General features: G+C 45.5%; 1 protein-coding gene across 1 annotated transcript in view; it reads left to right on the top strand.

The window, feature by feature from the left end:
• STPG4 (sperm-tail PG-rich repeat containing 4) overlaps positions 1-12,864 on the top strand; it is a 46,191-nt gene that overhangs the window by 22,953 nt on the left and 10,374 nt on the right. The gene's annotated exons all lie outside the window — the stretch shown is intronic.

The following is a 12,864-nucleotide window of genomic DNA, read 5'->3' as shown; positions in this document are numbered from 1 at the left end:
GTTTCACTGAATATCTCTCTGGACCCTGATTTTCCCCCTCATGCTGCCCATCAGTGTCTAACAGTCCTGTGACTACTTCACCTGTTATATTTCTTTCTCCCTAACTAATAGAGATTCATGAAGGCAGGAACTTTTGTTGATTATTTGTATGTGTGCACCTGGGTGCAAAATCATAAGAGGAACCCAGGCATGTGTGGCAAATGCTTTAACTTTGTAATTATGAATTAACATTTTTCTGGCACTGTCTTGTTTGAAAATTCTATAATTTTAGGACGCCATATTGGATCATTTGTGATAGCGGCCCCAGGACCTGAATGTAGGTATCCTAATGTAAATCTAACCCTAAGCCTAGCCCTATTCCTAAAGTTAAGGTTAACCCTAAACCTAAACCTAACCCTAAACAATCCCAGGGGTCTCAAACTCGTGGCCCACGAGCCGCAAACGGACCTCCGTACAACATTTTGTGGCCCTGCCCTAGAGGAATCTTTTTTTGTTTTGTTTTGTTTTAGTTGTTTGGGTCACACCCTCCAATGTTCAAGGCTAACTACTGACTTTGTACTCAAGGATCACCCCGACTTTGCCTCCTGCGGCCCCAGGTAAATTGAGTTTGAGACCCCTGCTGAAGCCTCATCCCTCCATTTTTCCTAGGTAACTTGACCTTACCTGCAAGACCCCGCCCATTTCCTGGGAGGGGTCTTGGAAAAGGGAGATAAGGCTTTGACCAGAGGGGATTAGGCTTTTTGGTCTTTTGCCAGCATGGAGGTCAAAGGGAAGATGGCTGAAAGGAGTTAAGATGCAGGGCTAGCTAAGAATGGCTGAATGCTTAAAAGGTCATGATATAGGCCACACATGTGGTGGATAGGGCATGAATAAAGTTGATGCTTCCTGAAGCCTGCCTGTGAGTGAGTTCAATACCCGTCGCTTTCCTGGACCCCAGACCCACCGGTTGATGGGGGATGAAGCCACGTGGCCATGGCCTAAGAATAAAGGCCTCCATCCATCTCCATCCAGCACCATCATTAATTATTTAATTCTACACCCTGCCTTACACTAACCCTAACCCTAACACTAAACCTAACCATATTCCTAGACCCAAGCCTAACACTAACACTAACACATTCCTCCTGCATTCCCACCATGCTCCAGGGGCCTGGTTCCTGGTTAAGAGGGAAGCCCACAGAATTGCAGGAAGCCGTCCTGCTTCCAGCTGTCAGGCTCCTGCCAGGCTTCCGCTGGCTATGCCCAAAGGCTCAAGGTCTGTTAAAATCCAGACCCCCGAACAAAGGCTGCTCCATGGACAGACACTGAGGTCTGAAATACCGCTTTGTTGTTGCTTCTGATCCCTAATTCAGGGCTTTGAACAGCTGACTGTGTGCAGGGAGAGGTCTTCCCCAAGACCTGCATTTGGACTGTGTGAGAAGAGGCCTCCCCCAAGTGCGGTCTGACTGTGTGTGAGAAGGAGCCTCTCCCACCCTAAAACTAACACAATTCCTAACCCTAACCCTATGGCTAAATCTAACCCTAACCCCATATCTAACCTAACCTTAATCCTTAAACCTTAACTCTATCCCTAACACTAATCCTAACCTTAACCCTAAAGTAACCCTAACCATATATCTAACCCTAAACTTGTACTCATTCATTTCTGAGATAGTCCCACAGTGCTTCTGCTTCCAACTGCACTCACTGATGCTGAGAGTCCAAGAAACTGAAATTTTGGGGTGGGGTGCAAATCAACCTGCTTCTCATTAGAGACTTCTAGGCACTTGGAGTGCCATTCACCCCTCCTCAATCTTGGTGATATCAGTGTCTCCATATATATGTAAGAGAAACAGTGTTAGCCCTGGATGCCTTCATTAAATGGGAAGAAAGAAAGCTAAGTGTGTGTTTTCTCTGGACTTTGGTGACAGATGGTCTCATCATTCTTCCCTACCTTGTTATAATTCCCCCATCCCAGCATCATGGGGGACTTTGCCATTCTGTTGAAATGTACTTTTAGTGAATGCTAGTAAGTTCTTAACACTATCTACTCTGAGTAAACAGAATCAGTTCCAAGAAACTTCCTTTTGCAATTCCAGTGAGGTGTCCCACAGTAAAGGCAGCCCAGAACCCAGAACCCAGAACCAAGCACGAGGCAATCAATTCTGACTGGGTTTGGTTTTTGTTTGTTTGTTTGTTTGTTTGTTTGTTCTTGGGTCACACCCAGCAGTGCTCAGGGGTACTCCTGGCTCTATGCTCAGAAATCGCTCCTGGCAAGGCTCGGAGGACCATATGGGATGTCGGAATTCGAACCACTGTCCTTCTGCATGCAAAGCAAACACCTTACCTCCATGCTATCTCTCCGGCCCCAAGTCTGTTTTTTGCCTTTGTTATCCCACCTCTGTGGAGATAGAGATTTGAGAGGAGATCCTCATTTCATCCTTTTTATTTGTATCTCTTGGTCCATTTCATTTTCTAAATAAAAGTCACTCATTGAGTTTGAACATCCTGTCCTTCAAAGAAGTTCAAAGCATATTTTCATGGAAAATATTCCCAGCCAGAGAAAGAGCCATGGTCCCAAGTTCAGTCTTTCTGCATCATTTCAGAGCAGATGTGTGGGTTTGTTTTCAATGTATAAACTTGTCCTCTGCTCTTTTGATCCCAATAGTGGGATATGGTAGATAGATGATGTACAGGAAATATATAATAAGGAAATACAAAGTGCTAGAACATTGCCTCAAACTTTTTGTAAATGCTCAAATTCTTGGGCTGTTAAGCCTATAATAATTTTCTTCTGTCTTTATCTAAAAAAAAAAAAAAAAAAACCTCATGATTTTTACCCCATATTTTGGCTCTTTTCTACAGAGAAGAGCAGATGTCTTTTCTGCTTTGTGCTTTTGTTCCATTGGGGTATATTTCCAGGAGTGTATTTACTTGGTCATATGTAAGCTCAATTCCTAATTTTTTGAGAAATGTCTATATTTCTTTCAAAAAGTCTGCATCAGTTGACTTTTCTACCAGCAGCGAATGAGTCTCTTTTCTCCCCCACCTCCTCACTAACATTGTTTTATTTTGTTCTTTTTATGCCAGTACCAGTGTCTGTGGTGTGAAGGGATAGCTCATTGTTGTTTTGACTGGCATTTCCCCTATGATTTGAGATAAATGCATTTTTTATTTGCTTTTTGGCCATTTATATTTCCTCTTTGAGGAAGTTCCTATTCATCTCTTGTCATTTTTTGATAGGGTTGGATTTTTTTTTCTTTAGAAAATTTAGTGCTGAGACACTTGGGGGCCTCCCCAGGCATCCCCTGACGGCTTGCCTCGGCTGAGGCGTGTCTCGCTGGGGCTGTGAGTTTTCTGTTGGAGTTGTGGATTGTGCTGGTTTCTTTGCTTGGCAGACACTTGGGGGCCTCCCCAGGCATCCCCTGACGGCTTGCCTCGGCTGAGGCGTGTCTCGCTGGGGCTGTGAGTTTTCTGTTGGAGTTGTGGATTGTGCTGGTTTCTTTGCTTGGCAGACACTTGGGGGCCTCCCCAGGCATCCCCTGACGGCTTGCCTCGGCTGAGGCGTGTCTCGCTGGGGCTGTGAGTTTTCTGTTGGAGTTGTGGATTGTGCTGGTTTCTTTGCTTGGCAGACACTTGGGGGCCTCCCCAGGCATCCCCTGACGGCTTGCCTCGGCTGAGGCGTGTCTCGCTGGGGCTGTGAGTTTTCTGTTGGAGTTGTGGATTGTGCTGGTTTCTTTGCTTGGCAGACACTTGGGGGCCTCCCCAGGCATCCCCTGACGGCTTGCCTCGGCTGAGGCGTGTCTCGCTGGGGCTGTGAGTTTTCTGTTGGAGTTGTGGATTGTGCTGGTTTCTTTGCTTGGCAGACACTTGGGGGCCTCCCCAGGCATCCCCTGACGGCTTGCCTCGGCTGAGGCGTGTCTCGCTGGGGCTGTGAGTTTTCTGTTGGAGTTGTGGATTGTGCTGGTTTCTTTGCTTGGCAGACACTTGGGGGCCTCCCCAGGCATCCCCTGACGGCTTGCCTCGGCTGAGGCGTGTCTCGCTGGGGCTGTGAGTTTTCTGTTGGAGTTGTGGATTGTGCTGGTTTCTTTGCTTGGCAGACACTTGGGGGCCTCCCCAGGCATCCCCTGACGGCTTGCCTCGGCTGAGGCGTGTCTCGCTGGGGCTGTGAGTTTTCTGTTGGAGTTGTGGATTGTGCTGGTTTCTTTGCTTGGCAGACACTTGGGGGCCTCCCCAGGCATCCCCTGACGGCTTGCCTCGGCTGAGGCGTGTCTCGCTGGGGCTGTGAGTTTTCTGTTGGAGTTGTGGATTGTGCTGGTTTCTTTGCTTGGCAGACACTTGGGGGCCTCCCCAGGCATCCCCTGACGGCTTGCCTCGGCTGAGGCGTGTCTCGCTGGGGCTGTGAGTTTTCTGTTGGAGTTGTGGATTGTGCTGGTTTCTTTGCTTGGCAGACACTTGGGGGCCTCCCCAGGCATCCCCTGACGGCTTGCCTCGGCTGAGGCGTGTCTCGCTGGGGCTGTGAGTTTTCTGTTGGAGTTGTGGATTGTGCTGGTTTCTTTGCTTGGCAGACACTTGGGGGCCTCCCCAGGCATCCCCTGACGGCTTGCCTCGGCTGAGGCGTGTCTCGCTGGGGCTGTGAGTTTTCTGTTGGAGTTGTGGATTGTGCTGGTTTCTTTGCTTGGCAGACACTTGGGGGCCTCCCCAGGCATCCCCTGACGGCTTGCCTCGGCTGAGGTGAGTGTTTGGGGGCCGGAGTTGCAGATCAGGCTGACTGCTGGACCCCTAGGCCCGGCAGACATTTTGGGACCTCCCCCAGCCTGCATCAACCTGGGAACTTTGACCTGATTCAGCATTAATCTCTTCAAGGCGTGTCTCGCTGGGGCTGTGAGTTTTCTGTTGGAGTTGTGGATTGTGCTGGTTTCTTTGCTTGGCAGACACTTGGGGGCCTCCCCAGGCATCCCCTGACGGCTTGCCTCGGCTGAGGTGAGTGTTTGGGGGCCGGAGTTGCAGATCAGGCTGACTGCTGGACCCCTAGGCCCGGCAGACATTTTGGGACCTCCCCCAGCCTGCATCAACCTGGGAACTTTGACCTGATTCAGCATTAATCTCTTCAAGGCGTGTCTCGCTGGGGCTGTGAGTTTTCTGTTGGAGTTGTGGATTGTGCTGGTTTCTTTGCTTGGCAGACACTTGGGGGCCTCCCCAGGCATCCCCTGACGGCTTGCCTCGGCTGAGGTGAGTGTTTGGGGGCCGGAGTTGCAGATCAGGCTGACTGCTGGACCCCTAGGCCCGGCAGACATTTTGGGACCTCCCCCAGCCTGCATCAACCTGGGAACTTTGACCTGATTCAGCATTAATCTCTTCAAGGCGTGTCTCGCTGGGGCTGTGAGTTTTCTGTTGGAGTTGTGGATTGTGCTGGTTTCTTTGCTTGGCAGACACTTGGGGGCCTCCCCAGGCATCCCCTGACGGCTTGCCTCGGCTGAGGTGAGTGTTTGGGGGCCGGAGTTGCAGATCAGGCTGACTGCTGGACCCCTAGGCCCGGCAGACATTTTGGGACCTCCCCCAGCCTGCATCAACCTGGGAACTTTGACCTGATTCAGCATTAATCTCTTCAAGGCGTGTCTCGCTGGGGCTGTGAGTTTTCTGTTGGAGTTGTGGATTGTGCTGGTTTCTTTGCTTGGCAGACACTTGGGGGCCTCCCCAGGCATCCCCTGACGGCTTGCCTCGGCTGAGGTGAGTGTTTGGGGGCCGGAGTTGCAGATCAGGCTGACTGCTGGACCCCTAGGCCCGGCAGACATTTTGGGACCTCCCCCAGCCTGCATCAACCTGGGAACTTTGACCTGATTCAGCATTAATCTCTTCAAGGCGTGTCTCGCTGGGGCTGTGAGTTTTCTGTTGGAGTTGTGGATTGTGCTGGTTTCTTTGCTTGGCAGACACTTGGGGGCCTCCCCAGGCATCCCCTGACGGCTTGCCTCGGCTGAGGTGAGTGTTTGGGGGCCGGAGTTGCAGATCAGGCTGACTGCTGGACCCCTAGGCCCGGCAGACATTTTGGGACCTCCCCCAGCCTGCATCAACCTGGGAACTTTGACCTGATTCAGCATTAATCTCTTCAAGGCGTGTCTCGCTGGGGCTGTGAGTTTTCTGTTGGAGTTGTGGATTGTGCTGGTTTCTTTGCTTGGCAGACACTTGGGGGCCTCCCCAGGCATCCCCTGACGGCTTGCCTCGGCTGAGGTGAGTGTTTGGGGGCCGGAGTTGCAGATCAGGCTGACTGCTGGACCCCTAGGCCCGGCAGACATTTTGGGACCTCCCCCAGCCTGCATCAACCTGGGAACTTTGACCTGATTCAGCATTAATCTCTTCAAGGCGTGTCTCGCTGGGGCTGTGAGTTTTCTGTTGGAGTTGTGGATTGTGCTGGTTTCTTTGCTTGGCAGACACTTGGGGGCCTCCCCAGGCATCCCCTGACGGCTTGCCTCGGCTGAGGTGAGTGTTTGGGGGCCGGAGTTGCAGATCAGGCTGACTGCTGGACCCCTAGGCCCGGCAGACATTTTGGGACCTCCCCCAGCCTGCATCAACCTGGGAACTTTGACCTGATTCAGCATTAATCTCTTCAAGGCGTGTCTCGCTGGGGCTGTGAGTTTTCTGTTGGAGTTGTGGATTGTGCTGGTTTCTTTGCTTGGCAGACACTTGGGGGCCTCCCCAGGCATCCCCTGACGGCTTGCCTCGGCTGAGGTGAGTGTTTGGGGGCCGGAGTTGCAGATCAGGCTGACTGCTGGACCCCTAGGCCCGGCAGACATTTTGGGACCTCCCCCAGCCTGCATCAACCTGGGAACTTTGACCTGATTCAGCATTAATCTCTTCAAGGCGTGTCTCGCTGGGGCTGTGAGTTTTCTGTTGGAGTTGTGGATTGTGCTGGTTTCTTTGCTTGGCAGACACTTGGGGGCCTCCCCAGGCATCCCCTGACGGCTTGCCTCGGCTGAGGTGAGTGTTTGGGGGCCGGAGCGCGGCCGCTCCGCTGCGCTTCGCGGCCGCGCACTCCACCTCGCCAATGAGTACCACCACAACACGTAGAAAAACCCACAGCGTAAGCGAGACAATGGGGAGACTACGCAGACCAACTTCAACCATAGAGAATGAAGATGGAAACTCTGATGACCCAACAACGACCAACTACCTAAGCAGTCTTTCAGAAATGGAGTTTAGAGACGAAATATGGAGGTTGCTATCAGATATCAAAGAAAGTATAAATCAGAGCACTAATAAAAATCAAGAGAATATGAAGACAGAAATCAGAAAACTCCAAACTGAAATATCAGATCAGATAACAGGTCTGAAAAACTCAATAGACGAATTGAAGAACATAATGGATGAGTTTTCCAACAGGTTAACAGCAGCTGAGGATAGAATTAGTGCTTTAGAAGATGAGATGCATAACAACTTTACACAGCAGAAGAGATTAGAAAAAAACCTCAAATCAAATGATCAGACAATGGAAAATTTACTCAAAGAATATGAGAAGATGAAAATAGAAGTCTTTGATAAGCTCAACAGAAACAACTTCAGAATCATTGGAGTTCCAGAGACCCAAGAAGAAAATCTTCAGGAAGAATCAATGGTTAAGAACATCATCACAGAGAAACTACCAGAGCTAAAGAAAACATGTGACCAAATCCTGCATGCCCGAAGAGTACCAGCTAAAAAAGACCCCAGTAGAAACACCCCAAGACACATCCTAGTCACCATGATGAAACCCACCGATAGAGATAGAATACTGCAAGCAGCAAGATCGAAAAGGGAAATTACATTCCACGGAGCATCCTTGAAATTTACAGCAGACCTGTCACCAGAAACACTCAAGGCCAGAAGGCAGTGGTGGGACGTAGTGGCAAAACTCAATGAAATAAATGCTTCGCCAAGAATATTGCACCCAGCAAAACTAAGTTTCAGGTTTGACGGATGTATACACGGCTTCACAGATAAACAACAGCTCAAAATCTTTGCAGACTCAAAACCAGCCTTAAAAGAAAAACTGAAAGATCTACTCTAAAAACAAGACAGAACAAAAAACACACCAAACTTCTACACAAAGATGGCAATAAATCCCATGACAATTATTTCTCTCAATGTCAATGGACTAAATGCACCAGTTAAGAGGCACAGAGTGGCGAAATGGATCAAAAAACTGAAGCCAACCTTCTGCTGTCTACAAGAAACACACCTGAATAGTCAGAATAAACATAGACTCAAAATCAAAGGCTGGAGGAAAATCATTCAAGCAAACAACACCCTTAAAAAAGCGGGGGTGGCCATACTAATATCAGATGACACAAACTTTATACTCAGAAAAATTGTAAGGGACAAAGATGGATATTATGTACTAATCAAGGGATTTGTACAGCAAGAAGAAATCACTCTCCTAAACATATACGCACCGAATGAGGGTCCAGCAAAGTATTTAATACAATTGTTGACAAATCTGAAGAAGGATATCAATAATAACACAATAATTGTGGGAGACCTCAACACAGGCTTGTCAACACTTGATAGGTCAACCAAATGGAAACCCAACAAAAATATACTAGACCTGCAAAAAGAAATGGATGAAAGAGGCCTAGTAGATATATATAGGGCACTCTATCCTCAGAAACCTGGATACACATTCTTTTCCAATGTACATGGATCATTCTCCAGGATAGATCATGTGCTGGCACATAAAACATACCTCCATAAAATAAAAAAGATAGACATTTTGCAGGCTGCCTTTGCTGACCACAAGGCTCTGAAGTTAGATGTGAACTGCAAAGGGACACAGAAGAAAAAATTTAACACCTGGAAGTTAAACAGCCTCATACTCAATAACCAGTGGGTCCGAGATGAAATCAAGGAGGAAATCAAAAGGTTCCTGGAAACAAATGACAATAAAGACACAAACTATCAGAACTTATGGGACACAGCAAAAGCAGTACTGAGAGGAAAATTTATAGCTTTGCAAGCACACATCAGGAAGGAAGAAGGAGCTTACCTGAGTAGCTTAATGACACAGCTAATAGAACTAGAAAGTGCTCAACAAAAGGACCCAAAAATAGGGAGACAGAAGGAAATAACAAAGCTGAGAGCAGAAATCAACGAAGTGGAAACCCAAAAAACAATCCGAAAGATCAACGAAAGCAGAAGTTGGTTCTTTGAAAAAATAAACAAGATTGATAGACCATTGGCAAAACTCACAAAGCAAAAGAAAGAGAGAAACTTGATAACGCGTATTAGAAATGAGAAGGGGGAGATCACTACAGATACTGCAGAGATTCAAAGGGTATTCAGAGAATACTTTGAGAAACTCTATGCCACTAAATATGAGAACCTGGAAGAAATGGATAAATTTCTGAACTCATATAACCTTCCACGGTTGAATAAAGAAGAGGTAGCATATCTAAACACCCCCATCACTATTGAGGAAATTAAAACTGTAATCAAAAATTTACCCAAAAACAAAAGCCCAGGCCCTGATGGATTCACGAATGAATTCTTTCAAACCTTTCAAGAGGAACTACTACCAATTCTGGCCAGGCTCTTTTATGAAATCGAAAAAAACAGGAATACTTCCAAATAGCTTTTATGAAGCCAACATCACCTTAATACCAAAACCTGATAGAGATGCTGCCAAAAAAGAAAATTACAGACCAATATCCCTGATGAACACAGATGCAAAGATCCTCAACAAAATCCTGGCGAACAGGATCCAGTGCCTCATCAAGAAGATCATTCACTTTGATCAAGTAGGTTTCATCCCAGGAATGCAAGGATGGTTTAACATCCGTAAATCTATTAATATAATACACAACATAAACAACAACAAAAATAAAAATCACATGGTCATATCAATAGATGCAGAAAAAGCATTTGATAAGGTTCAACACCCATTCTTGATTAAAACTCTCAGCAAGATAGGAATAAAAGGAACCTTTCTCAATATAGTCAAAGCCATCTACCAGAAGCCAGTGGCAAATATTATCCTCAATGGAGAAAAACTAAAATCCTTTCCTCTAAATTCTGGTACAAGACAAGGCTGTCCTCTCTCACCACTCCTATTCAACATAGCACTGGAAGTACTTGCTATAGCGATTAGGCAAGAAAAAGATATCAAGGGAATTCAGATAGGAAAGGAAGAAGTCAAGCTCTCACTGTTTGCAGATGACATGATACTCTACTTAGAAAACCCTAAAGACTCTACCAAAAAGCTTCTAGAAATAATAGATTTGTATAGCAAAGTGGCAGGATACAAAATTAACACACAAAAATCAATGGCCTTTTTATACACGAATAATGATAGGGAAGAAATGGACATTAAGAGAACAATCCCATTCACATTAGTTCCACACAAACTCAAATATCTTGGAGTCAACCTGACTAAAGATGTGAAGGATCTATACAAAGAAAACTACAAAACACTGCTCCAAGAAATAAGAGAGGACACGCGGAAATGGAAACACATACCATGCTCATGGATTGGCAGGATCAACATCATTAAAATGGCAATACTTCCAAAAGCATTGTACAGATTTAACGCGATTCCTCTAAAGATACCCATGACATTTTTCAAAGAAGTGGATCAAATACTTCTGAAATTCATCTGGAACAACAAACAACCTCGAATAGCTAAAGCACTCCTTGGGAAAAGGAATATGGGAGGCATTACTTTCCCCAATTTTAAGTTGTATTACAAAGCAACAGTTATAAAAACAGCATGGTATTGGAATAAAAACAGACCCTCAGATCAGTGGAATAGGCTTGAGTACTCAGAGAAGGTTCCTCAGACATATAACCACCTTGTTTTTGATAAAGGAGCAAAAAATCCTAAATGGAGCAGGGAAAGCCTATTCAACAAGTGGTGTTGGCACAACTGGTTAACCACTTGCAAAAAAGCGAACTCAGACCCCCAGCTAACACCATATACAAAGGTAAAATCCAAATGGATTAAAGACCTTGATATCAGAACTGAAACTATAAGGTATATAGAACAACATGTAGGTGAAACACTCCAGGACATTGAGACTAAAGGCATCTTTAAGGAGGAGACAGCACTTTCCAAGCAAGTGGAAGCAGAGATAAACAGATGGGACTATATTAAGCTGAAAAGCTTCTGCATCTCAAAGGAAATAGCGCCCAGAATACAAAGGCCACCCACTGAGTGGGAGAAATTATTCACCCAATACACATCAGATAAAGGGCTAATATCCAAAATTTACAAGGTACTGACAGAACTATACAAGAAAAAAACAACTAACCCCATCAAAAAATGGGGAGAAGAAATGAACAGACACTTTGAAAAAGAAGAAAGGCAAATGGCCAAAAGGCACATGAAAAGATGTTCAACATCACTAATCGTCAGGGAGATGCAAATCAAAACTACTATGAGGTACCACCTCACGCCACTGAGATTGGCACACATCACAAGAAAGGAAAACAAGCAGTGCTGGCGGGGATGTGGAGAGAAAGGAACTCTTTTTCACTGCTGGTGGGAATGCCGTCTAGTACAACCTTTATGGAAAGCGATATGGAGATTCCTTCACAAACTGGAAATTGAGCTTCCATACGATCCAGCTATACCACTCCTAGGAATATACCCAAGAAACACAAAAATACAATACAAAAAACCCTTCCTTACTCCTATATTCATTGCAGCGCTATTTACAATAGCCAGACTCTGGAAACAACCAAGATGCCCTTCAACAGATGAGTGGCTGAAGAAACTGTGGTACATATACACAATGGAATACTATGCAGCCATCAGGAGAGATGAAGTCATGAAATTTTCCAATACATGGATGTACATGGAATCTATTATGCTGAGTGAAGTAAGTCAGAGGGAGAGAGAAAGACGCAGAATGGTTTCACTCATCTATGGGCTTTAAGAAAAATGAAGGACATTTTTAACAATATCTCAGAGACAAGAGAGATGAGGGCTGGTAGGTGCAGCTCAGGACATGCAGCTCATCACATAGAGTGATGAGTGCAGTTGCAGAGATGACTACACTGAAAACTATCATAAAATGTGAATGAATGAGGGAAGTAGAAAGCCTGTCTCGAGTACAGGTGTAGGGGGGTGGGGAGGAGGGAGATCTGGGAAATTGGTGGTGGGAATGTTACACCGGTGAAGGGGGGGTGCTCTTTACATGACTGTAATCATACAACTATAATCATGTTTGTAATCACGGTGTTTAAATAAAGATAAAAAATAAAAAAAAATAAAAACCCACTAAAAAAAAAAAAAAAAAAAAAAAAAAAAGAAAATTTAGTGCTTTATATATACCTTGGGATTACTTTTCAATCTCTCTTCTATTTGATTATTTGCATATTGAAAAGTCACAGATGTTTGCATGTCAACTTTGTAGTCTGCTACTCTACTATACTAATCTATTGTTTCTAGCAGCTTTTTTGTAGAGTCTTTCAGATTTTCTAGATGATAGTATGTCATCTGCAAATGGTGAGAGTTTCTGGATACTGCCAGAAACCATTTCTGAGCACAAAGCCAGTAGTAATTCCAGACAACTGCCCCCAAAAACAAATAAATAATTTTTTAAAAAAATCAACATTTATTCACATCTAGGATTCAGTTAGAGAATTACATTCTGTCTCCAAAGTGTAAGTAGCTCACAGAAAAAGTAATAGGTAATGGATTTGTCTAGTTAGAAAATAACTCTCAGGGAGCTGGGATGATGACACAGTGATAGGGCATTTGCCTTGCATGTTGCCAACTCGGGATGGACCCGGGTTCGATCCCCGGCATCCCATATGGTCTTCTGAGCCTACCAGTGGCGATTTCTGAGCACAAAGCCAGAAGAGCCACCGATCTGGTCCAAAAAAAAAATTTTTTTTTTTAAAAGAAAAAAAAAG

The sequence above is a fragment of the Suncus etruscus genome, chromosome 12 (genome assembly GCF_024139225.1).
Source record: "Suncus etruscus isolate mSunEtr1 chromosome 12, mSunEtr1.pri.cur, whole genome shotgun sequence".
Classification (NCBI taxonomy): Eukaryota; Metazoa; Chordata; class Mammalia; order Eulipotyphla; family Soricidae; genus Suncus; species Suncus etruscus.
Note: the sequence above shows the minus strand (reverse complement) of the source record. Positions and strands in the feature narration are given on the sequence as shown.